The sequence below is a fragment of the Macrotis lagotis genome, chromosome 4 (assembly GCF_037893015.1).
Source record: "Macrotis lagotis isolate mMagLag1 chromosome 4, bilby.v1.9.chrom.fasta, whole genome shotgun sequence".
Lineage (NCBI taxonomy): Eukaryota > Metazoa > Chordata > Mammalia > Peramelemorphia > Peramelidae > Macrotis > Macrotis lagotis.
Genome location: NC_133661.1, coordinates 194,794,517 through 194,821,690, shown reverse-complemented (window position 1 = coordinate 194,821,690; position 27,174 = coordinate 194,794,517).

The following is a 27,174-nucleotide window of genomic DNA, read 5'->3' as shown; positions in this document are numbered from 1 at the left end:
TAATTGTTTGAAAAAAATGAAATAAAAATCTCTGGAATGGTGATGCTTTTTATGAAACCATATGATTCTTAGTGACCATTATTTCATTTCATAAAATCTCACAGACCTTCTATTTATTTAATCATGCTCTTAAAATTCCTCCTCTATTATTTCAAACCCTTAACTCCCCTCAAGTGTCACCTCCTTGAAAAGAATTTTCCAGTTTCTCTAGTTGATAGTGCTTTTCCCCTCCTCACAAATAACAAAGTATTTATTTGTATATTAAATTGTTTATTGAAGGCAGGAACTATTTCCTTTTTATCTTTGTATAAAAATGACCAAACATAATACTTAGCATGGACTTAGGAGTTTAGTAAGTGATTACTGAATGAGATGAAATTAAAAGCATGTTTATTTACTCTTGTATAATTTGAAGAATCTTTTTCTCTCCTTTTTTAAAAACATGTCACATGTCTGTCACCAATCCTGAAGCTTCTCCTGTTGAGCCTAGAGTTAGGAAGATCTAATCTTGTCTCAGATACTAGCTGTGTGATCTTGGGCAAATCACTTAAATCTCTGCCTGCTTCAGTTATCTCAACTGTAAAATGGCAATAATTATAGTATTTACCTCCCAGGATTATTGTGAAGATTAAATGAGATAATTTTTAAAAGAATTTAGCACAGTACATAGAACATGCTATGTACTTAATAAGAACCAGTTTTTACAGTACCTTAGAAAGTAGTTCACTAAGATCTGATGAATTAAACTAATTTCATTAAATTATAATCTTGATATTATTGCATTATTTTGAATTTTATTTTCTTTTCATCACTTTCATTCTTTCATGAGTTCTAACATAATCTTTTTTGGAAGAGAAAATAAAAGGAAAATCAGAAATGATTAAAGTTTTCTTTTCATCATCATTTACAACTGTCCTTTCTGCTCTGAGAAAAATTACCTTTCTTTGATTCTCTTCCTACTCCCAGCCCAGTTTTAAAAAGAAGCCTTCTCTCTTATCTCTAACACCTATTGGTAACACTGGTGTCATTTTGACCCAATTATTATAACATCATTTCATATTTATCCTCAGTTATCTGACTTTCCTTCTTCAATACCTGCCTTAAAAACTTCAAAGTTATTTAGTGAATTTCCATGTATCTTCATTGTTTTTTTTAAAGACAATCTTCTTTTATTTCTCCTTGGAATTTTCATTGTCATTATTATTAATGAGAATAACCTTTACTTCTTGTTTCAATTTGTTCCATAGACTTTTTAAAGCTGTAGGATGCTGCTTATATTTTACATTAACTCTTTAAACTCTTCTCCTAAATTTAGGGCATATGCCAATTATGACTAGTTTTCTTTTATTTATATATTTTAAACCTCAAAATGGAGTAGTCACTTCCTTCTGGGATTTCTATCATTTAATTTTTCTTAGCAATCCGAGTCTTCTGATTTCTACTTTATGTTCTTATGCCATCTATAAAAAGCCTGATTAAATGAAGAAACTGGACCATTTCCCATGTATTCTTTAATTAAATCTTTATAAGGTTGCACATCCAGAAGGACACATGGAATGGAATTCCTAGTTTGTGCTATAGATGCTAAGGAAGAAATAGACAAATTGCCTTTATTCCATTTTATAAGTGTTATTGTATAAAAATATAGAATACATCCCTACATAGTTGTGGTACTGAATAATAAAGCTGAAAAGTAATCCTACACTAGTATTCATTTTTCTAAAGTAAATTTTTTTAGTTAACAGAAATCTATTTTTCTCTCCCTTCCACCCAAATAGAAAAAAAATGAAAAAAAAACATTTATAAGAATATGAATATTCAAGTAAAACAAATTTCTCATTGTTCATGTCTAAAATAGTTATATTTATGAAATATAATTATGCTATATTCATAAGTCATAGTCAAACTAATGAGTTGATAGAGCAGAAGATAGATCTCACATCTTTCCTTAGTTCCAATAAACAAGTCTCTCTTAACTGCTCTAGTTTTCAATTTTCTCATGTGTAAAAGAATGGAGCTAGATTTAGAAAACCTTAAAGGTTCCTCCCATGTCTTGATTTATGTTAGGAAGCCCAAGTAATTGGGGGAAATACTGGGTGAAGAGGGGTGAGGAAAGTGGACTGAGGTCTTCTCTAAAATGTTGTTTAGGAATTAATAGTTCTTGAGGTAAAAAATGAGAGATGAAATATATGGCACAGAAACAGTGCTTTATATTGAGCTAAAGTAACTCTCCTTTCTCAGAAGCTTCTGTGTTGTCAGGTGTCAGAAGGATAAATTGTAATCTATATTCTCTTCCTCCTGCATCCCTCCTGCCTTCAACTTGTAGAGTACTCAACTTAAGAACTTGTTTTTTTTTCTCTCAAAACGTTCATTAAAGTGCAAATGACTTTCCCTCTTTTGATGTTGCCAGAGGAACTTGAACACTATGTAATTAAATCTCTGTTTTAAAGTACTTCTCTCAACAAACACAGGCTTCGAAGATGAAGACTGCATAATAGGTGTTATTAGCTGTACACATAAATAGCAAATGTGTCTTGTAAAGCATTATATTTGCTGAATGAGTTTGCCTTTTTCCAAAGTCATCTCCCTACTAATGACTCATGAGTTTCCTTTCCATTATTTAAAAATAATGTAATTATAGGCTATTCTGGAATAATTTGACATATCTTATGTTCATATCTGAACCTATTAATTAGAGGCAGCATATGTATTTATAATGCGCTGTATGCCTTTATTATCCAAGTTAATCCCTTTAATCCCATTTGAATGGATGAGCAGGGAGAAGTTAATCCTCAAAACATCTTTATAAACAAACATTTGAATTCACCTATTTCCATCTTTGTTCTCTTTAGCACCTACCCTGAAAGCACCAGCATACATGATTGGGATTCAGAGAAACAGTAACCAAGGGATCAGGAAAGGACAGCATGCAAATCATTTCACTCTGCTAAGAAGGGGTATGTATTCATGGAACAGTTCTCTAACCTTCAGAAATCTAAAGTCTCACAATATTATTTCATACAGTCTAGTAATAGCTTTAGAAACATATGATGCAATTATTCTTAGAGTTTAGGGTCCTCAAGTTGCTATGGTCCTAGGGACCCCTGACTCCATTACTATGATCTTACTTGTATCATAAATCAGACAGGTGACCATTCCCAGAATCTGTAGCCCAAGAGACGGAGTTTAAGTACAGGGTTCTGAGGATTCTCTCGAGAGTCTCTTTCATTGCCTATAATTGACCTGGCATTTGCTAGCCTGAAATAACCCAGGAAAGCCGTGTTGAAGGCAATTTTGGAGTCTCTTCCTAGGACTATGATCTGCACACATGCTAGGTCACTAGAAACAGGAGAGGAAGCAATTGTTTTTCCCTGCTGTGAGCAATGGATTTGAACATGCCTCACACTGTTTTCATGCTGGGCTTTCTTTCCCTCCCCCCCCAATAACACAAGTGCAAGCTGAGCTCATGAAAGTCCTTTGGGCACAAGAAACAACACAGCCTGCCCACGGATCAACTGATTATCTTATTTCATTTCTTTCCCCAAGAATCCTTGTTGACAGAGTTGCCTCTGCAGGTGACAACTTCTTTGGGCAAAGAGAACTGGGGAAATGTGTTGATTTTGCTTATGCATTTACTGATTTTCATGCTTAGGGAGGAGCTCTAAAGCTTGGAAATCAGGACTCTGCATATCTTGTTGAAGAAAAGAATATTTTCCCGAAGATATGTCTAGGCAAACAGATTATTTTCTCTCTAAACTAACTAACTAATAGATGTCTTGATGAACAATTTCTTCTTGATTTTCAATAGGACCTTTGTAGCAAGTTGATCAATAGAGTTTATTTATCAGTTTGATGTGATTACTGGGATATGAGTCATTATTTGGCATTTGGTTTATATCTCCTTATCCAGGACCTAGCATGCTCATTGTCAAGCTCACTGAGGATATTAAAGATATTTTCTGTGCTTAAGGGATTTGAGGTCTCTTAGAGGGTTCTGCCTTTGCACAGCTAACCCCTCAGGGGCCAACATCCAATCTTTGATATTTTATTTTCTGCTCATTCTGAATAGCTCTGAAAAAGAGGGAGGGGAAGAATAGAATGTAATGAAGGCCCCCTTTTTGAAGGTTCAGCTTAAAGAACTAGGTACCTCTGACCCACAATAGTTGAGACAATTAGTCTCCGATATTGAGAAAAAAAGAGGCCATATAATTTGATAGTCAGCAACCTTGTCTTGAAACCAGGTAGACCTAGGTACAAACCATGCTGCTGATATGTTCTTACTGTGTGTGTCCCTGGACAATTTACTTAATCTCTCAGTACCTAAAAATCTCTAAGAATATAAGTTTCAGACAAAGTACTAACGAGCAATTGTATTGAGAATTCCCTATTTTAGGGAAACCTACAACAATAAAATCACAAGTCTAATTTCTGTCTCTGTCCTTCTTAAAAGATGACCTGAATCCTTTCAATGATGGGTAATACCCATACTCTCATATAGTGGCATAAGCAAATTCTAAAACAAAAGCTGATTTCCCTGTAATTTTATAGAATTGATAAGGAAACTCACCTGATAAGTCCCTTTGAATTTTTCAAAGAAAATAGCAACTCATTTAATGTGAGAATAATTTTCTGATTAAAAAAAATCTCAAGAAGTAAGTGCATGACAAAATTGTTTAGATTTCTTATTGAATAATGTCCAGACAATTCTCACTTATTCAAGAATAAATGATCTAGATGATATCCTGTGACAACCCTTTCCTTCATCATCTTATTTGCTTTTAATCATTCCTATGAATGTTCCTTTCTATAGGAGTAAAGGAAGAAAAAAAGAGGAAATCTACATAGCACAGCATTCATATTTTGTTTGTTAATCTCAAAGCTATCATGACACCACAACTTTGTAATATTAGAATCCTTTATTTGATTTTTAAGAACAGGAAAAATACCTCTTACCTTGTTTGTTCTTTAATTAGCATAAGGTTAGATGTCTGGATTTAAGAATTTGTTTGGCACAAATGTTCATTTGATGCTTAGAAATGCTGAATCATTCTCCAATTTAAATAATTACAATTTGGCAGAATCCACAATCCCCCATTTGCTAGAAAAATTAAAGAATTTTGGAATTTTGGATCCATTCTCTAAACTCTAAAAGGTTTCTTCTTTATATTTTATTATATATAAGAATATATAGAATTGATCAAGAACTCACCTGATAAACCCCTACAATGTGGTTAAGTGATTTGCCTAAGGTCACATAGCTAAAAAGTATCAAGAGTCTGAGACTGGATTTGAACTCAGATCCTCCTGACTCCAAGGCCAATGAGCTATCCACTATTTCTATTTTTATTTATTTTGTTAAATAATTCCCAATTATATTTTTCAAAATTCCAATATATTATTTATTTTAACATTTTTCTTTTTAACTTTAGAGTCTCAAACCCACTGGGAAAGGAATGACAGAATATCAACTATATATAGTATATGTATATGTATATGTATACGTATATGTATAAGTATATGTATATGTATATGTATACGTATACGTACACGTACACGTATATGTACACGTACCTGTACACGTACACGTACACGTACACGTACACGTATACGTATACGTATATGTATACATATACGTATATGTATATGTATACGTATATGTATATGTATATATCATGCAAATATTTTAATATTAGTCATTTTTTAAAGAAACATGAAAAACAAAACAAAAGTGAGAAAATTATGCTCCATTTAGCACTTACAATTCATCAGTTCTCTGTCTAGATAAATATTACATTTTTTCATCATTAGTCCTTTTGAATTATATTGGATTAGCCATAAGATCCAAGTCTTTTTTGAAGTTGACCAATTTATATATCAATTACTGTGTACAATCATCCCCTGATTCTTCTCACTTCACTTTGCATCAGTTTATATAGGCTATGCCATGTTCATCAGAAATGACCCCTCTCATCATTTCTAATAGCATTGTTTTGCTCCATTCCAGTCATTTGCTCAGCAGTTCCCTAGTTGATAAACAACCCCTTGATTTCCAGTTCTTTGGAAAAAAATTAAAAGATAACAACAACAACAACAAAAAAAAAACACCCTGCTGATTTTGTTTTTGGGGGGGGGAATAGAAGTTCTTTTCCTTCTTCTGTGATCTCTTGGGATTCAGACTTAGCTGTGGTATTTTGTTGGGTCAGAGAATATGTAATACCTTAACATATAGTTCCAAATTGTTCTCCAGAAAGATTGAGCCAGTTCACTACTCCAACAGCAGTTCATTTTTGTACCTATTTGTTTCTCATTTCCTCTGGCATTTGCCACTTCTGATAGGTTTGAGGCATTGCCTCAGAGTTGTTTCAATTTACCTTTCTCAAATCAATAGTGAACTAGAGCATTATTTCAAATGACTATAGATAGATTTGATTTCTTCTTTTACAAACAGCTTGTTTATATCCTTTGGCCATTTATCAATTGGGGAATGGCTTTTATTTTTATTTTATAATTGCTTGTATTTTTATATTTTATATTTGACTCAGTTCTATATTCAATATGTAGTTGTGAAATAAGGTCTTTAACAAAGAAATTGCTGTAAAAATGTTTGATATTATTTCATTATCTATGGTATCTTCCATCAAAATGTAGTTTCCCAGATTATCTGTTTTAATTAGGTCTATTTTTGTTTTTAGCTTTTTTCTCAGATGAGCATTAAAGCTTATCCTTTTTACTTTAACTGAAGTATATCAGATTCTGCTTTAGCTTTTTATTTTAATTCTGTGTGTGTTTCTGTTCCAAATATACTCTTGTAAACAATGTAATTGGATTCTTATTTTTAATCCATTCTGTTATCTGCTTCCATTTTTAGGAGGGAAAGGGTAGGTCATTCCATTTAGATTCAGTTACTATTGCTTACTGCACATTTTCCTCCATCCCATTTTCTTCTGTTTCTTCCTCCTTTTTGTCTTGTCCCTCCTCAGAAATCTATATTTTAAATTGATATTCTATTTTTCCAAATACATATTTTGAAAGTTTTTCAACATTCAGCCATATGCATATATATATATATTTTTAAGATAAAAAATTTCCCTCCACTCTCCCTTCCTGCCCCCCCCCCCATCCCCTCAGTCAGGTTAACATTGTACATACACATTGTGTTTACAGATTAGTCATTTTAGATAATAAGAATTGGGATTAAGGGGAAGAAATACATAAGTGATATTTTTTAAAAAGTGAATATGGTGTTCATCAGATTCTGAAGGGTTTTTTGTTTTGTTTTGTTTTTTCTTCCTCTGGTTGGGATTAGCATTGTCCATAGTGGGTCTTAATAGGGTTCTCCCAGGTTTCTGAACTGCTGAGAGGAGCTGCATCCATCAAGGTTGATCAACTCACAATTCATTATGTATGGATTATATAATAGTTTTCTAATCCATAATGCTATTGCAGTTTGGTAGAACCTACCAGAACTGATATTTAGGTGTCATCACCTTTGAAAACCCAGGGTTAGCTCCATAAGGATAAGACACAAAGATTTGATAGTAGTTGTAGTTTAAATAGAGGGTATCATATTAACTTTTAGGAGCCTTTATTTCCCAAGGAATTTACAAGTTATAAAGTTAATGACTCTCTAATCTCTCAAAATATACAAAATAAATACTATAATCATAATCATTTGAGACAAGATGGGTAAAAATTATGGCAAAAGTTGGTAAATGCATAAATTTTATTTAGAAAGAATTTTGAAAAATTGTATTGTGAACAGTGTCTGCTCCATTATTCCCCATCTCTAAAAGCTCAAACTTTTATTCTATCCAGTAAAGCAAAATGAAATACTTTAGTTAATTATCCAGATAAATCAGATTAAAATGGTTTTCTAAGTAGATAATCTTTTATGACTACCTATGGCCAAAATAATACATCTTGGACAATCTGCTGATGTACTTTGAGCAATGATTTTGAGTAGGACAAGTTAGATTGGAATAAGGGAACTTGAGTGTTTGAAAGTGAGAGAGAAAGATAAAGGGAAAAGAAGTAAAGGAAAGATGAATTTAATCAGGATGGTTGGTATGACCTAGGGTTAAAAAAGTTATGGTTATCTCTTTTTTGAAGGTTAATATATACTTATTTCATGGCTAAACAAATGCTAAGAGCACAGTTTCTAGGAGTCAACAGAGCAATGCAGCCATACAACTTCCAAGATGCTGCCAAACAGCAGGCACAAAACTGAAATTTACACTGAACTGGTCATAAATGCCCATAATGACAATTCCTTGGTGTTTATATTTTCTCTCTCTCTCTCTTGGATTAATTTGAAACAAAGAAGAAGCTCCATTTGAATTTCTTTATGGTGGAATGCTATCAGGAAATGAATATCCTGGGACATATTTTAAGCCAATAGCCAACAGAGCAGCAAATCTGTTAAAAGACACATTTTCTATGTAATGAATGCTTAGCATGGAATATCCTAGTAGAACTGGAAAATCAGTTTTTCAAAATTGTTTTTAAACTTAAAAAATTTTAAGAAATTATTTTTTTAAAGCAAACTATCTGTATATCAGATTTAAAAAAATAAAAAAACTTTATTCTCTAAATTTGTAGCTGAAAATTAGGAAGGAAAAATCAATCCTATTTGTTAACTTTCATGTTTAAATATAAGAACTAGTTCTAAATCACCAAGAAAATTGATTTTTTAAAAGAAAAAATATATTAGGAGATGGGCATCTTTACTGTTCTTAATTATGACTCTTCATTTACCAACTCTGGACATTTTCACTGACTCTGCTGATGTTTGGAAATCTCCTTTGCCTTATCTCTATCCTTTGGTTTCCCATGACTTCCTTTAAATTTAGGTAATTTTACAACTTTTGCAAATACCCTTTCCCAATCCTTTTTAATTTTAGTACCTTCTCTCTGAAAGTATACCCACAATATGTCCGATATATATCTTGTTTATACATATTTGTTTGTAGGTTGTATTTTTCTTAGACTGCAAGTTTCATGAGAGTAGGAACTATTTTTTGATTTTCTTTGTATCTCTAGTATTTAGCACAGTTCCTAATACATAATAGGTATTTAATAGATATTTATTGATTTGGCATGTTGACTTGTTTATGATCTTTGAAGTAACTTGTTATAATTTTTCCTGTTAGGACTGTATCTTGAAGAAAGAAGTCTCTAAAATTTGATTTTATCCCTCTTTTAACTTGATGAGTCTTTTTTGATATGGAAGATAATAAATAATAACATTTCAAGCATATTCCATTGAAAAGTGTAGAGAATGTAGGATCCCATTGAATTTATTGTTTAGTAGATAGGACAAAACATCAATTTAAATGTTCTTCTCAAACAAAGTGTCTTCCAGAAATACATTGTCTTTGGGGTTTTCATTCCAAAGATACTAGAGTAGTTTGTCATTTCCTACTTCATCTCATTTTACAGATGTGTAAACTGAAGCAAATAGGATGAAGTGATTTTCCCATGGTCACATAGTAAGGGTCTAAGGCCATATTTGAACTCAGAAAGATGAGTTTTCCTGGATGCAAGATTGTCATTCTATCCACTGTATCACTGCCCAAGTGTATGTTCTCTCATAAAAAGAGAAAGCAGCAAATAAAACGGTTTAAATTGTAGCAGGAAGTATTTGGCTTAAATATATGGAAAAACCACCCAAGAATAAAGACTGGCATGCTAGCATGTCCATTAATGTTTACTAAGTATTTTGAAAAGACTATTCAGACTTATTTACTACAAAGCATTAAAAATAGTCAGAAATCCATTAATCCAGAATTAGTTGGGTGAATTAATCAAATTCATATTTCTTTATTCTTTTAATTCCATGATACCATAATTATCTCTTTTAACATCTGGTTTTTGCCCCATCCCCCTGTTTGTCAATAAATGTGCAAAGTAAAAAACTACAAAATAATTATAATACATGATTTTTTTATGTCATAGTATAATGTTTACATACATACTTAAGTGAACAGAAGTGAGTAGATTATATTACACATCACTAGAAGACAACAGAAAGAGCAGAAAAGAAAAATTGTTACTGTGAAATTTAGTGCCAAGGAACATGTACTATATTTTTCACCATTTGCCATATTTATTGGAAAATCAATGGCAGATCTCCTGTAGTGTGACTGCTGGGTGACAAACTCTTATTATAGGTTAACATTCTATTATACCAGTTCATTTGTGTAAAACTTTTTTGCTGGATTGGCAAATATTCTCAAACTGAAAGTAAAGGGAGGACAAACAAAAATATGAATTGACAAAACGATATTATCAACAATAGTGATGCTCATTAAGTGTCTATCAAAAATGTGCTTGCATCCCTCAGAGGAAGCCAGTTCATTTCATAGTGTTGCTCTAATGCATGAATAAAATTTGATCTTTGATATTTTTGTAAAAGTTGAAATAGAAGTTGAGTAGGAATGGAAAAATGAAATTAACATTCATTGTAAAGTTTAATTGATCGTTAATAAAATTTAATATAACAAAGTATTTCATAAGCATGAGGAATATATTGTATGTGAGAAGGATTGAGATTTACACAATAATGTTTCTGCCTCTTTTAAAGATATGCTATGTTTAACATAGATTTTATTATGTATATTTATTTGCATATAAAATTTCCATTTTCAACTTATTCAAAGATGATAAAGTTCAGGAAAATTGGGAGAAATGGAGAAAGTGATTCTTCCCTGTTTCATGTTTTAAAGAATAATAAAGTACAAAGAAAATTAATTTCTCCCAATTTTAATTTTTCCATCAGATGTCCCAGTCTCTAAAATTCTTTTTATCATGCCTTTTTATGTATCAATCATCAAAAATTTCACTTCTTTGACTTCTAGGAATAATACTGACATGGGGCTAATGCTAGTTTTTCCTTAGCCAAAACTATTATGAAGAAAACCAGATCTCCCTATCAGTCTGATGTTATCTATGCTAACAGGGAACCAATGAGAGAAGTGAAAGTTGTTTTAGTAACTTCAGAGGAGATTTAAACTCAGTAGGTCATGCCTGAGAACTGGAACCCAATGAGTGTTGGAAATTCAACTGTGTTCACCCTGATCCTGAGCCGGTAAACTGGTATCCTCTCGACAATTTCAAAGTGGTTCTGACCGTGTTTAACTTCTTTCCCTGTGGGGGGCTAATCTCATAAAGATTTCAGCCACACAAGTACCAGTGTCAGGGGTATAATGATCACTTTGAAGTTTGTTTGCTTTCCAGTGCATTTAAACAGTTTAAATGTTCCAGGAATAGGATTAGATGCCCCAGTGAATTCATTTCATTTACCCCCAGCAGTGGTTTTCCAATACTATGTGGCGTTTACATGGTATCAATTTAGAAGCATGCTGATTTTTAAGATTTGTCCCTTCCCCCATCACCAAAGATCTTGACTAGAAAGAGCATCTTAGCAGACAGGGTTCAATAAAAGAGGGCATGATTGCAGAGTTATCCTGGTATTCAATGGATAATCTGAGAAGGTCATCTTCTATAGTTTTCTTAACCAAATGGAAGATATGTAAAAAAAAAGAGAGGGAGAGAGGGAAATGATAATAAAAACATATTAATCCATTCAAAGCTGTGGAAGTTAAAGTACAAAGAAAGGAAAACATTTGAGACTTGATGGCAGAAGACCTGACTCCAAATTCTCATTCAATCATGTAAGTTGCTTCCTCTATCTGTAGGTTCAGTTTCCATATTCATAAAAATAGGAGTTGGACTAAACTGTTAAATTCCCTTATACTTCTAAGTTTATGTTTCTAGTATCAGAAACCTATGACATTAGTAGGAGTATCAGTTTATGTGGGGTAAAGAAAAGATGAAACATTGATTCTATACAAATTTGGAAGCAATTTTTTTTCCTGTTTTGTTTCTGAGACCTTATTTTTTAGTGCTTGGTGTATAAACTCATTTCTTTTACTATAATCTCAAGAGACTACTTGAAAATAAATATTAGCTTTAGATCATCTCTAATTGCTGATCAGTCCTTCACCCTCAACCAAAAACTGGAACACTGGTTTGCATTAAATTGAAACAAAATTGTCTTCTAACTCTATGAAAAGGGATGAATAATTTTATCCATATCACTACTAGCAGCTACGTGCTGCAAAGGTTAAGTGGTTCAGGTGATAGCTACTGGCCTTGAATTCAGGAAGACCTGAATTCAAATCCAACCACACTTAATACTAGCTATGTGACTCTGAGCAGGTCCCTTAATCTGTTTGTCTGTTTCAACTCAACTGAAGAATGGGGCTAAGAACAGCCCTAATCTCCCAGGGCAGTTTGAGGATTAAATAAATTAATATTTGTAAAGAACTTAGAACAGTTCCTAGTTAAGTACGGTAAATAATACTTATTCCCTCTCTTTGTCCCCCTGTCTACTTGAGAAAAGAAATCCTGGATATATTAAGACTTAAAAATAGTGAGGAGATGGAGAATGCTTTGATATTTAGTATTTTGTGCATGCAAAATCTCTATAAGAATGAATGGAATTTTGTACCACCTAATAGAAGATATTATTTTACAACATCCACATTGTCTTGAATGGAACAAATGCATACAAATGGAACAAATGGAACAAATACATACAAATGCATTCAAATATATACATATATATGTATAAATATATAAAATTAACTAATGTCCCAAAATTTATTTGATGCCTTCCTTTTGTTTCTGGCACTAACTGGGTTGGTAATTTCCATGGTCATATTTTCAGACTAGATTAGTGTGTTTCTTGGACTCTTGGCTTATCTCCTTTTACACTTTGTGTTTTTTCCCTTAAGGAAAAAACATCAAGGCACCTCTCAATTCCTGACCCCAAATAGCAACAATAACAACAATAACAACTCCTTTTTTCTTTAATGTAGAACAATCAGTTGATCAACTGTTTCCACTGTCTGTATGGATTACTTAGGGACCCACTGCTCATCTCTGAGTATAATTTGCTTACTACATATGGAAAGCTTCCAAATACAAGAAATGCTAACATCACCTCATCTGATATTATTTTGAGACTCCCATCAGCCCACACTTACAGTTGTGATGTATAATAAGCCCACCAAAAGAGTCATAATGATTCTGCTTGTTATGATACAATCATTGCTGAATCCTTTCCAGTAGGGATTTTTTCATTCTTTGTACTTATATCTCACTTCCTAACACAGTGTCTGGCTCACAGTAAGCACCTAATAAATATTTTTTGCTTACTGCCTTTATTAGTAATGTGATAATCAATCGACATCTCTAGTTACCATTAATTTACAATATTTTCCATTCTCTTGTGATTGTTTGCTGACAGAGTATCTGCTAGTTTATATTCAGTTTTAAGGTCTTTCTAATGATCCAGATTAGATGAATCTCTTCATTATGCTTTTTGCTCAAAACAATAAAATTGCCCTGTGGAGCAAATGGGAAGAATTTTGAGTGATGGAAACTGGGTTCAAATTCCAGTTAATCCATTTACTACCTGTGTGAATTTATATATATATAATCTCAATTTCTCGATTGGGAAAGGGAGGTAGGACTAGCTGTTTTCAGGGGTCTATTTTGGCTAAAGATTTATGATGCTTCTGTTCCTATGAATTAAGAGCTATTCATTATCTCTTTCTGAAAAGCAAGGAACAATTTAACCTCTCTAAAATGAGCCATGACAAAGTATTCTAATGAATATTTATGTAGACATTTTTAAAAGGCTAGATTTTTGCCCAAATGGTCAATTGTGATCCATAAGGCTACAATGCTTTTATTTATAGTGTTTTTAACTGGGAAGAGTCCCATCATTATTTGGCATTTTTCACAGTTATGAAACCTAAAAATATTTTAAAGCAAAGTAGCCTTTACCCTGCATGGACCCATGTGAGATGATATGGAGGTCTTCAGCTGTGCTGGTTGTATGAACAAATGCCACTTAAGCAAGGCTTTGCTTCCTAAACAAGTATTTAATTTCCTCATTAAAGATATATGAAACTAGAAATCGATGAGCACCGGTGGTTAGAGCTTTTTAGTGGAACTAATGGCTACACCTTGTCTAACATCAGAAGCTTCACTTGTGGTTTAGAGCTGCTACATAAGGAGAAACATGAATCCAGAAAGAAGATCTCTGTCTATAATAATAATTAGATAGTGAGTTCTGGATAATCAGGTTGCATAAATCTATAACATAGGAAACAAAGTATTTCTAATTTACCCCTCCTCCCATACTCAACAGACCCAGCAAACTCACACTAAAACTCTAGATAAAAGGCATTAAAATTCTGTGGCTTAGGTATAGACTCCATGGAAGCCCATTAGAATACTCTTATAGTTCAAATTGCAAACCTCTGACATGTTGACATCATGGATTATCTGAAAAGAAAAGTACTTGACTAGGTCTGATTGGGGAATATGAGTAACAGATTTCATTTCACCAAGTAAATAGCAGTTGAAAATGTTGAAACCTCCTGGGCAAATAAAAATCAAGGACATCCTGATTATTTTAGATAAATGTCTACAACTTCAAACCCAGAAATGAGTTTTCTATAGCTAGTCTAGGATGCCAGGCTGTATATCTAAAGCTTAGGGAAACATTAGTTCCCATACTATCAAACATTACTTTATTTTATTTTATATGTATATGCTGTCTCCACAATTGAATGTAAGAGCATGTAAGAAAAGAAAATTTTCATTTCTATGTTGTATCCCCATAATTTAGCATAGTGCCCACTGATTAAAAGCTCATTGATTGATTGATTGATGGATGGATGGAATTGATGAGTTCTCTTGCCTTGCAAGTTAATGCCAATTATACCAAATTATAAAGTATTTGTTAAATTTTTACTTTTTGCCAGATACTACTATCTACATTATGAGCAAAAGTACCAAAAAAGTTAGTTGTTAAAATAGGGCTTACCTTAAAACCAATTCAGGATATTTATTTGAGGTCTTCATGAATCAGTGGTCTGTATATACAGCCCCAACTCTCTGAATTATGATTTTTATTGTCCTTTCACTTTTCATTGGATATATTATTTTTGCTTTCACTGGGTATATCCAGTCTTAGGAAAACAAGAAATAGAGCATTTCTTACCTACTCCCACTTCTAGTGAGCTCTTCTCTATGTAGTTATCTTTGGAACAAGAGTCCCCCATTTCCTGGAGCCTGTTGACTTAATAAAAATGCTTTTTGTTTACACTTTTTTTATTTGTTTAATATTTTTGTTTTGACCATTATGTATATTGGTAGCTACTCCTTTTTATGTTTTTAATATAGTCATCTCTATAAATTTCATTTGTACTTTAGTCCTTAGGGAATTAAAATGCAAGTCTATGAAATATCTTATTATTACAAGGGATGAAATTCTATTTTCAGAAGTAAAAGGATAAAAAAATGATGAATATCTAAATAACTTGATTAGAGAAATGCAAATTAAAACAACCTCTGAAGTACTACCTTTCAGCTATCAGATTGGCTAATATTACAGAAAAGAAAAATGATAAATGTTGGAGAGGATATAAGAAATCTAGACCACTTATGCACTCTTGGTAGAGTTGTGAATAGATTCAATCATTCTAGAGAGCAATTTGGAACTATGCCCAAAGGGCTATAAAACTATGCATACCCTTTTATCTAGCAATACCACTATTAGGTCTGTATCCCAAAGATAGTCAAAATATGACTAAAGTGGAAATATGTTCTACAAGATTTATACATGTATAGCCTATATCAGATTACTTGCTGTCTTTGGGAAGGGGGGGAGGGGGGAAGGAAGGGAGAGAAGGAGAAATGTTTGGAATTCAAAAATCTTCCAAAATTAAAGTTGAAAATTATCTTTACATGTAATTGTAAAAAATAATATATTAACAGAAAAAATAAAAAAATTAAATTAAAAAATAATCAAATGATGAACACATTTATTTAAGGAAGTAAGAGGAAAAAAATCTTGTTGCAAAGTCTTTGTGACACCACTTGAAGTTTTCTTGGCAGAAATACTGGAGTGATTGGGTATCTCCTTCTCTAGCTCATTTTACAGATGAGGAAACTAAGGCAAACAGAATTGTGACTTAACCCAAATCACAAATAAATTGTATAAAAGTGTCTGAATCTGGATTTAAGATCATGAAGATAAATCTTCCTGGCCCGGGCCTGGTATTCTATCTACTGTGCCACCTAACTGCTCTTGCACCTTGAAAGAAAGGTAAGAGGAGGGTGGATAATTAGACCAGGTGTTGCTAGATTTGAATTATGTAGAGAAGGGAAATTCTACTTTTATTTACTCTAGTGATCAAGGAACAAATCACATAAATAGGATGATTGAGAGAATATACAGAAAATGACAGAGAAATGGGCATAAATGAGTTTTTTTAAGTTCAAATCTAAACTGAATTCTTCTAATTTAGGATATAAATGTAGGCTATTCAGAATATTAATACAGGAAAAAGAGTTCTACTGCTATGTTTCATTTGCTCCTTACCACCCAATAAATATCAAACAATAATAAAATATGCAGGGTAGTTCAATGTTGCTATGGGAACAATAACCCAATTTGATTTATTTATTTTTGCATCTGGGTAGTATTTTGCATTAAGTACCTTTGTAAATTCATAGAACATGAGTGACAGAGAGAAAAAAAGAGAGACATCTGAACATTTTTTCCTGATGAATTCAAAGGGACTATAACATTAATGAGACTTTGTTAGGGAAACATTGGGAATGGGAGTACTTCAGTGCTCAGAAGTTTTTTAATCCTTATGCTTCCCTGTCAGGTTGTGAATGTAGTTTAACAGACATTGTAATGAGGTTTTAAAAGAGCCTTGGTCTTTTAAAACAAAAATATTAGAAAAGTAAAATTTAAGACTGGATTATTATTGACTAGTCAATGATGAATGGCATTCTGCCATCCTCCGTATCCTGAAGTAATAGTATGGGTATTTCATATCTACATCTTAGAGAAACTTCTCATTTCTGTTCACTGATGCTGGGGAGTGGGGGTGGAAGGTGGGAAGACTTACCCCAATGACTTCCAGTCACTGTTGTCATAGGAAAGCTTGATTTCCACCAGGTGAATGAAGCATCTTGTTCTCAAACTGATCAGTTCATTAACAAAGCCCCACCCCCTCAATTCAGGTACAATACTAATTATAATAAAACTTATGGCACGTGTCTAGAGACCTCAAATTTGGGAATCAAAGAAGAATCAATATGCAATATGAATCAGACATGTGATAGGTAATCTAATGATATTTATAGAAAAAGGAATGATAAACATGAAAGAATCACAGAACCCATAACAGAATGATTAGAACAGAAACAACTTACCCTTTTCTTGATGATGGTATGGGGAATGTTTGAGATACACCTGTGAAGGTATTCTGTATTCTACTGATGAGATTAGAGGATTTCTATATTAATGAATATTTATTAAGTGCCTTCAATGGGACAGCCATTGTACTAAGCACTGGAGATACAAAAAGAGGCAAAAAATGCCTTCTCTCAAGGAACTTACAATCTAATGGAGGAAACAACTTGCAAATAAAAGGATACAAAGTATGATAATTAGGAAATAATTAAAAGAGGGAAAACACTAGAAGTAAGAGGGGAAAGGGAAAGCTTCTTATAGAAGGTGGAAATAAAAAATGTTACAGAGATCATGGAACGGTCAGGAGTCCAGTGTCCCTGGATAGAAGAGTGTGTTTTAGAGTTAAAGAATAAGAAATTCTCAGGGGACTAAGTTATGAATGAATTTAAGTCCCAAATAGAATATTTTTATTTGATCCTGGAGGGAACTGGAAGATACTAGAGTTTATTGGGGAAGGATGATATGATCACACCTTCATTTTAGGAAATTTATTGTAATAACTGAAAGAAGAATGGGATTCAAGTGAGGAAAGGTCTAGAAACATGCAGCCCTATCAGCAGGCTCTTGCAAAAATCAAGGTGTGATGTGGTGAAGGATTGCACTATAATGGTGGCAGTGTCAGAGGTGAGAAGTGGGCATATTTGAGAGATGATGGAAAGGTAAAATCAATAGACCTTGACAACAGCTTGGATATGGGAGTAAGAGAGAGAATAATTTAGAATGACTCCTGTGTTGTCTGAGAGATCAGGAGGATGATGTTGGCTTTTACAAGAGGGAAGGTAGGAGAAAAGAGGGTTTAGGAGAAAAGATAATGAGTTCTGTTCTAGACATATCGAGTTTAAATTGTCTACCGCATATCCAGTTTGAGGTGTTTGAAAGTCAATTGGAGTTGCTACATTAATGGGACTTTTTTAGGGAAACATTGGGAATGGGAGTAATTTAGTGCTCAGCAAAGAGATTGGAGAAGAAAAGGTAGATTAGGGTATCTTTAATGGGAGCTGATGAGCTCCCATCTTTAAATCCATGGGAGCTGATGAGATCACCAATTGAAATAGTAGAGGAGAAGTGGGTGTGATATGGAGGAGAATCCAGCAAGGGATAGATTGAGAAAGACCAGATAGATAGAAGAGCTAGAAGAGAGTGATGTTCTGAAAATCTAAAGAGAAGAGAGTATCAAGGAGGAGAAAGAGTCAAAGACACTTTGATCTGCAGAAAGGTCAGAGAATGAAGATCAAGAAAAGGAGATTGGATTTGGCAATGAAGAGGTCATTTATACATCAAGTTAACATGTAATTAATCATAGATAATTAATTTTAAGAGACCATCATAGGAACCATGACCCCGACATGTTAAAAATTTGCTTCAGTTTCCACAGGGAGTATCAGTAGTAGAATTCAAATGCAGCTCTTCTGACTTCTTTCCACTGTTCTGAGTTGTCTGTTTCAAGATCAAAGCTGTCCAACGCTTGACCCTCCAACTGCATGTGGCCTGCGACACTTCTGAATGTGACCTGAAATAGATAAAAAATATAATTTGTAAATACTTAACAAAATAAATAAAAGTACAATAAAACTGGGCTAATATTGCAATCTAAAGCAAAATCAATTTGTGCCTGCATGGATATTTGTATGTATTAGTTCCCCATTTCTATTTGAGAATGATAACATTGTATTAGATAATATAGTCTAAAATCTTATTTTAACCAATGAGAAAAATGAGGTCCCCAATGCTAAGACCATAGATGTAGTTTGCTGTGGAGTCAGGAATTACCTGGGGTTGAGATATGGAGTAATACATAATACATAATACAGCCAATTTATGTCACAGTTAGGAACTTGAACCCAGATTTTCCTGAAACTTAAGGTCAGATTTCTAGGTACTAATCTAGTGATCTCCCAACTTTTGATCTTGTACCTCAATCTGTTTTCTTAAAGATTAATTATTCATAACCAATATAGTGATACTGATTCATAAATTTTATTCATGTACTTCTTTTGTATTAAGCACAATATAAAACTTTCATTAAAGTAGAAATTTTAAAAGAAGAAAATAAAGATAAATGATAGTTGATCCTAAAGTAAATCTTGGAAGAGCTTTTAAGAAAAGAAATGTTCTTATGTATGTAGAATGACTGAAACTAAGGAAATAAAATAATAATCCTGGTAAACCAAATGACTTCAATTCTCTGAGCCTTATCCATAAAATTAGGAAATTGAATGAAAATAAATATTGTTAAAGTGTTATCTATTTCCAACTAGAAGTCTTCATAGATTAGATTTAATGGCAAAATAAATTTATTTTGAATTTAGAATTTTGAAAGAGAGAGAGAAAAGAGAAAGAGAAAGAAAAGGAAGGAAGGGAAAGGGGGGAGAGAGAGAGAGAGAGAGAGAGAGAGAGAGAGAGAGAGAGAAGAGAAGAGAAGAGAAGAGAAGAGAAGAGAAGAGAAGAGAAGAGAAGAGAAGAGAAGAGAAGAGAAGAGAAGAGAAGAGAAAGGAAGGAAGGAAGGAAGGAAGGAAGGAAGGAAGGAAGAAAGAAAGAAAGAAAGAAAGAAAGAAAGAAAGAAAGAGAAAGAAGAAAGAAGGAAAGGAGGAAAGGAGGAAGGAAAGGGAGGGAAGAAGTGAAAAAAGAAGGGAGGAAAAGAGAAAGAAAAGAGGGAAAAGAGAGAGAAGAAAGAAAGATGGAAGAAAAGAAAGGGACTTATTTCCATAAAGGAAACCTAGTGATAATCCAGTCCATACTCCCTACTAGTATAGGATACTGTTCTACAATATTTCTAAGTAGTAGCAGTAATCTGCCAAAATATTTAAACACTTTGCTATGTATATCACATTGCTATTTCATGAAACAGCTGATTCCATTGTTGGACAATTGGTTCCAAGGGATTTGGCTTTATATTGATCCAAAAGGGACTTCCCTTAATTTCCATACATTTATTCTAATCCTGCTCTTTAGAAAGTACACAGATTAATGTAATATCTCTTTCATATAACTATTCTTTATATCTTTGAAAACACGTCTCCTCCATCCTCATCCCCAGTCTTCTTTCCTATGGAATAAATACTCCTCCCTTCTTTCAACTGTTATTTATTTAACGTCCTTTAAAGTCCCCTCTTTATTCTTGTCTGTCTCCTACAGTTTGTCAGAAATATTATTAAAATATGATGCTCCAAACTGAACATAATACTCCAGTTGTGGTTGTCTCAGAGTAGACCATAACGAGACTTTTATTTATATATTATACTTCTATTAGTGTAGTCTAAATTAAGTTCTCACATATCATTAATTGGTTTTTGCCTAGAACTTTTCCAGGGATTGAGATCAAGTTCACAGGTTATAGTTTCTGTAATTCATATTTTCCTTCTTTTTGGAAATCAGAATGTTATTCTCCAAAAGGCCTTCACAAACTCTGTTCAGAGACAGAACAAAAGTAAACCTCAGCCCAGCCCAGATGGAATTATTTAAAATTATAATTAGTCTGAATTAATGAAGTTCTGCTTTAGTTCTTTTGTTTTCTTTCTTGATATTTCTCTCTAACATTTGCAGAAATAATGCATTATGGAAGGTAAACCACTTCTAATTTAGTACAGCCCCTGAAATAGCCTTTAGTAAGAGCCTTCAGAAGAAATTAAGCAGAATGTCACTGCAATAAATTATTAACTGTATTTCTATTTCACTTGAAAACTTCTCAGTGTTTTAAGATCTTTCCAGGATAATAAAACTGAGCTGAGTAGACAGAACTTTTATTTAGCAGTAGCAGAATATTAACTTGTTTTACTATTCAGTGATAATACCTCCAGTATATTTAGTTCAGAGCCATAGCTAGACCACTGCATACTAGATGATTTCTTATGGGAAATTATTAAATCCAATAAGTGTATATGGAAACTTAAAGGGAGTAAATATAGCCTTTCTCTCTAGTCAAGGGTAGTTAAGCAGAACAACAATACATAAATATTAACCTGGATTTCCTGTCCTAGTTCAACCACTTTTTGTGAGAGCAAGGTCTATTTTGGTGTTTTTCCCCATCAATAAAATAGTAATTTGTTTATCTTCTCTTGCCTACATCAGGGAAATAAATAAACAAATTAGGTATGGAATGTACTTTGATCTCTTTGAAAGAAGGTATTATATAAGTGTTATTAGTATTTTTTATTAGAAGATGCAACATAAACAACTAAATGATTGGGATAAATGCAAAGGATATATACTTCATAGAATCAAAGGGGAAAAAAATATAATAGAGGCAAAATTAGCCTGAAAAGAGGTAATTTTTTTTTAATGTTGGACTCCATGAGTGGTCCTGCTCTACGGTAAAAATTGAACAACTCGGGGACTTCATCCAGTGATCTTTCACTCTTTTTTTCTGGCTATTTGACACAAAATTGATGAATGGTATGTACCGGCAGATAGAATCTTACCTCTTTTTTTTTTCCTAGTGTGACTGAGTTGTATGGATTTATTGGCAGGGGCAGGGGTTTATGATAGCAATTCACAACCAAATCATTGCCACCAGAAATTACAGAAGGGTCTTTAAAGGAGCCCAGGTTAATTGATCAATGCAGATTATGAAAGGAAATGGTGGAAATTATGCAGCATATCACTCAGGCTGTAACATTTAACACCTACCAAATACCTAGCAAGGACTAACCTGATGGCTAGAATTATATATAGAAGCTTAATATCTTTCACTAATTGACAGATGGCAAATCCCTAGACTCCAAATTTAGACCTCAAACCATTCTGGAGAACTCACAGAACCAAACGTACTGAAACTGACCTGTTTATTAACAACTACCAAGATATAAAACTGATCCATTAAAAATCAGGGAAAATATTTTTAAATTTATATCTTTGTACCTAAAATCCATATTCTAAGAAATATATAGAGAAAAAATCTTTTGAAATAGAATATGCCCAAAAATCTTTGTGCAGTTTAAAGTTTTAATAATTTGAGAAATATAATGCTACAAACTTAGCATATAATTTAATAGTTTAATTATTTAAATTTATTGTTTACTTTTATGAATTTTGAATAGTAAATTTTTATTTTGACTTTTAACAAAATGGATCACCCTTTTATACATTGTATACAGTTTCTGGATGATACTTTTTCTGACCACTACATTAGAAGAGGAAGTCTTCTTACCTGGTCACCTCTTTTTCTTTTCTTCAGATTCCCATTCTTAAATGCATATTACAAACAACTACCTAGAATATTATTTATAAAAGCATGCAAATTCTTTAAAGATGCATTCAAGTATTAATATTCAATTTTTTAAAAGAATTTGATTGCTTTAAAAAAATCTATCTTTTTTTCTTGTGGAACTGCAGTAAAACTATTATGTGTGCATCAAATTCAAGTTCTCTAGATGATCTTAAGGATAGGATTATAAATGCCATCCTTGCAGTCATCAAATAGTAGCGTACAAAATATTTCCAAAGTTCAAATATCTGCTAGAACAACACATAGCCCAACATGGTGGTTATGTTGCATGTCAATAAAACTCATGTAAATATTTTTAACTTAAAATAAGTATCTTTTCATATGTCAATTTTGGAGTTGGAATCTTGTAGGAGGAATTGCAAGGCAGCCAGTGTCCATGGATAGCAGAGTAAGGGGATATGGTGGGGGATGAAGATGTAAGAAAGCTAGGAAGGTAGGAAGAGGTCAGTTATGAAGGACTTTAAATTCCAAACAGAGGATTTTATGTTGGATGTTAGAGATAATAGGATAACATTAAAAAATTATATATATATATATATATATATACTAATAAAGTTATTAAAATTTAAAAATGCACTGATTTGGGGATGCCTTGGATAGTGATCTAGCAGAGAAAATAAAAAATATGTGGGTACAGGATCTGTTATTCAGGAAATACTTGCGAGGCATTTATTATGTGCCAGAGAAAAGAAAGGAAAAGGATAATCTTTTCCCTTGAGGAATTCACAATGCAATGAAGGATATAATATGCAAATAAGTATATACAAATAAGATATATAAACATATATAATATACATATATGATGTACATATTTCTCTCATCTGCTGTTAAACATGCACTGAGAATGTTTTCAGTGAGTCTACCAACAAGATGCTGATATCTCATATATGTATTTGCTACAAAATTCATTCTTGTATCAACCTTAACAATTATCCATGGAGCATTATGTTTTATAATCTATATAATCAATGTCATATAAAATTACATATGTAAGCTATTTTGCTATTGGATATCATATATGTGAATTCCTCTAAATTTATGTATATATATATATATATATATATAAATTTACATATATATTAACAAAATAGCAACCTGTTCTAGCACCATTTTTATTTGAACCCTATAAAAAATGTTGATCCTGGGATAAAAATAAAAACCATCATAATTTCATCCATTTGTGCAATTGTTTGTCAAATACTAAACACAAAGTAATAGTAGGATATCATTCTTGCCAAGAAATGATTTTATGTGACCTCTATCAAACATAAAGATAAGAATAAAATTGCAACAGTAATAATAATAGCTGACATTTATTTGATACTTCAGTCTGCAGGTTTCTTAAGTTCTTTATATATATATATATATATATATGTATATATATATATGTATATATATATATGTGTGTGTGTGTGTGTGTGTACATATATATATATATAAATATATATGCATATTATCTCATTTGACCCTCACAATATCCATGTCAGGTTCTATATAGGAACTAGTGCCTAGAAGGCACATAGAAGGAAGACCCATGAACATAGAGCCAATGTGTTTCAGAAACAGAATTTCAGTCCAGTTCTGTTATTCTAAATCAAGTACTCTCTCAACTCCCCCAAGTGATGGGAGTTCACAAATATGTATGTAGTAGATTGAAGTTCACAAAATATTAATGCTTGTCCATAAATTATAAAGCACATTCCACATATTATCTTATTCGATCCTTACCATACACTACAAAGTAGGTATTAAGATTATCCCCATTTTCTAGATTAAAAAAAAAAAGAGACCTCAGTGTAGTGAAATGACTTACTTGCCTGGGGTCACACAGATAATAATACACTGGGGGATAAAGGAAAGAGCCTTGGGGAATGTTACACCTCTAAATCAGTCTACTGATAAGGAATTTTTATGGACTAATAATTCCATGCTCTGTCTAAACACCAAGTCTTCTAAGTGCTTATGCAGCCATTAGGCTCATTAATCCTCCAATTTCCCTGTGAGCCTCTCAGTGAACATGAATTAACCCCACATTTACTGGGGCTTTGTTGTGATATACTTTGACCAAATGGCCCATGAGTCAACATTGGCTCCTTCAGCATGAGAACCCTTCTCTCCTCTACCTCTAGATTTCTTCTGTATGAAAAAGGAAGGAGTGAACACTAAAATCCAAATCCCTTTTGCCCCAGTAACTGAAAGCAGAAGAGATTTTCCTTTTGTTAAGAGATCCAGATTGGTCAGATTAGTGACAACAGTTACCTTTAATTATTCCAAGTGGTATTTTCTTCAACTCTTGGGCTCTCAACTTGGGGGTGAGGATATGAATGACAGTGCCAGGGTCAAAAAGGCACCCCAGTTCCAGTACATCAGACAATGACACAAACAAAGCTTCTTTTACCAGCTTCCACTGACGCATGAAAAAACCTATTATTGGGCCATTTGTATGTTTTCTCTAAAGTGGCAACCCTTGGCAATGATGTCACAGTAACGCTATGTTACAATGCACTACAAAAAACTCACACAGAAAAATACTGTTGAAGCCCAGTCTCCTTCCTGTTATGGAGAAAGGTCAAGCTCATGTTGTTCTTGCTGACATGGCAAGATTACTAATCTCTCCACTTTGCAGTCACCCTTTAGGAAATGGAACAGGAGCATTCGACAGTTGTTCAGGGTTCCTGTTGGCTAGAGCTGTAAATTAGCCAGAGCCCACATATGCACAAACAAAAATCCCAGTTTAGATTTTCTTGCCTAAAGTACCATAATGATAGCCCTAAGCCCTGCTATTACTTCAGAAATTACAGTCAAATGGCTATGATTTGGCAGATACCACAGGAAAGGATGCTTTTGTTGTTTCATTTTGGCGAGATCATTCTGCACTGTTGGGATGCTAAAGAGGGCCACGGTATAAGACATGAAAAGGATGAGGAGAAAGTGGTTGGTGGTTATTGGAAGAGTTTTAAAAGCTGCTAAGTGGGTGGGAAAGATTGAAACCTACTGTGTCCCCTGGGAGGGAGGTGGAGTACTTAGAGATGTATAGATATCCTATCAGGAGTTTAGGGGTGGTGTGCTGATTCTTCCATTGATCCCAGCCAGCCTACCCCTTGAGAAGTCTTATAAATCAAGAATATTATAGTATTATAGGGTTGAAATGAATTAAAGATTTCTTTACACTCTTAAGATATCACCGTTTTACACTGATGAGAAAAGAGCTAGTCTATTTTGAACAGCAATAAGCCATCAGCTTTACTTCTTAGGAACTGGTACTAGGATGTTATTACAACTAGGAACTTCCTCCACTAATGCAAATCAACACCTTCTCTACATCATATGGTCTTATACAATAACCTGTGATGCTGAGAGATTAACTGAATTGTCCAAGCTCATACAACCACTTATTAATAGAGGAAAAAATTTGAACACAGGTCTTCCTGCCTTCAAGTCCTACTCTTATTCATGATGCCAAGCTGTCTCTTGTTTACACTAAGAAAAAGTATTTCTATAAAAATATTTTAAATTCATTTTTTCCACATACATAAATATTCTTCAATTTTCCTTGTCTTTTTTGAAACCTTATATTTCTAATGCATGTATTATTTTTTCTAAACAAGGAACTAGCAGTCTTTTCTACTTCTATTGGGTTGCTCAGTCTTATAATTGCAAAGACCTTTTACTCCTTAGGATGCTAATAAATTTCAAATAATATCACTAATTTATTCAATGAAAATGAGCTGGCAAGTCAACTTCACAGGAATAATGTCATATTTGTTATAAATCAGTTGGACAACAACAACAATTTGAAGTTGCAAAAAAGTAATTTCAGTATCAGCTTTTGCAATCTATTCCTTAGTTGGCCTGGGAAAAATCACTTCATGTCTTTAGACCTCAGTTTCCTCCTCTGTAAAATGAAAGGTGCTGCCTTAATTAACCCTAAAAGTCCTTTAAAATTGTTATCACAATTCTATAAATAGAATTCCTAAACTTTACTGCTATTTGGTCAAAGTATAATTACAGTGCTATTGAGATGGGGGTAGCAGTCACATAAAGAACTTTATATCATGTGTATATATAGTTAAAATTTTTGTGATTTTCTTTTGAAGAAAAATCTTATTTGCTTTTTGCTTGGACCTGTTTTCTGGTCTATTTTTTTTCCTGGAACTTTATCAGTCTATATCCTAAGGTGTTTAGCTGAAGAATGATTTATAACTGTGTATCCTCATATCATTCCAATCTTTGCTGAAACTTATTTAAACATTCAGTTACTCTCAATGTTGCTTTTTGAACCTAAGGGGAGTTGAGAGACATATGTCAGTATTTCCTATTGTCATGACTTGACAACATAATATTGGACCCTTATTTGAAAGCTTTGCACACCATTAAAATTCATAGCTTATTTGAAAAACCTTTTTAAACTCTGATCTAGTCAGACTAAATCCAGACTATCCTGTTAAGGCCCAGGTTCCATATTCTAGGGAGGACAATGAAAAGGCAGAAACTAAAGAATCAACCTTAAAAGCAATTAATTAATTCAGAAAAGTTGTAGGATATAAAATAAACATATATAAATCACCAACATGCTTATATATTAGCAACAAAACTCAGCAGA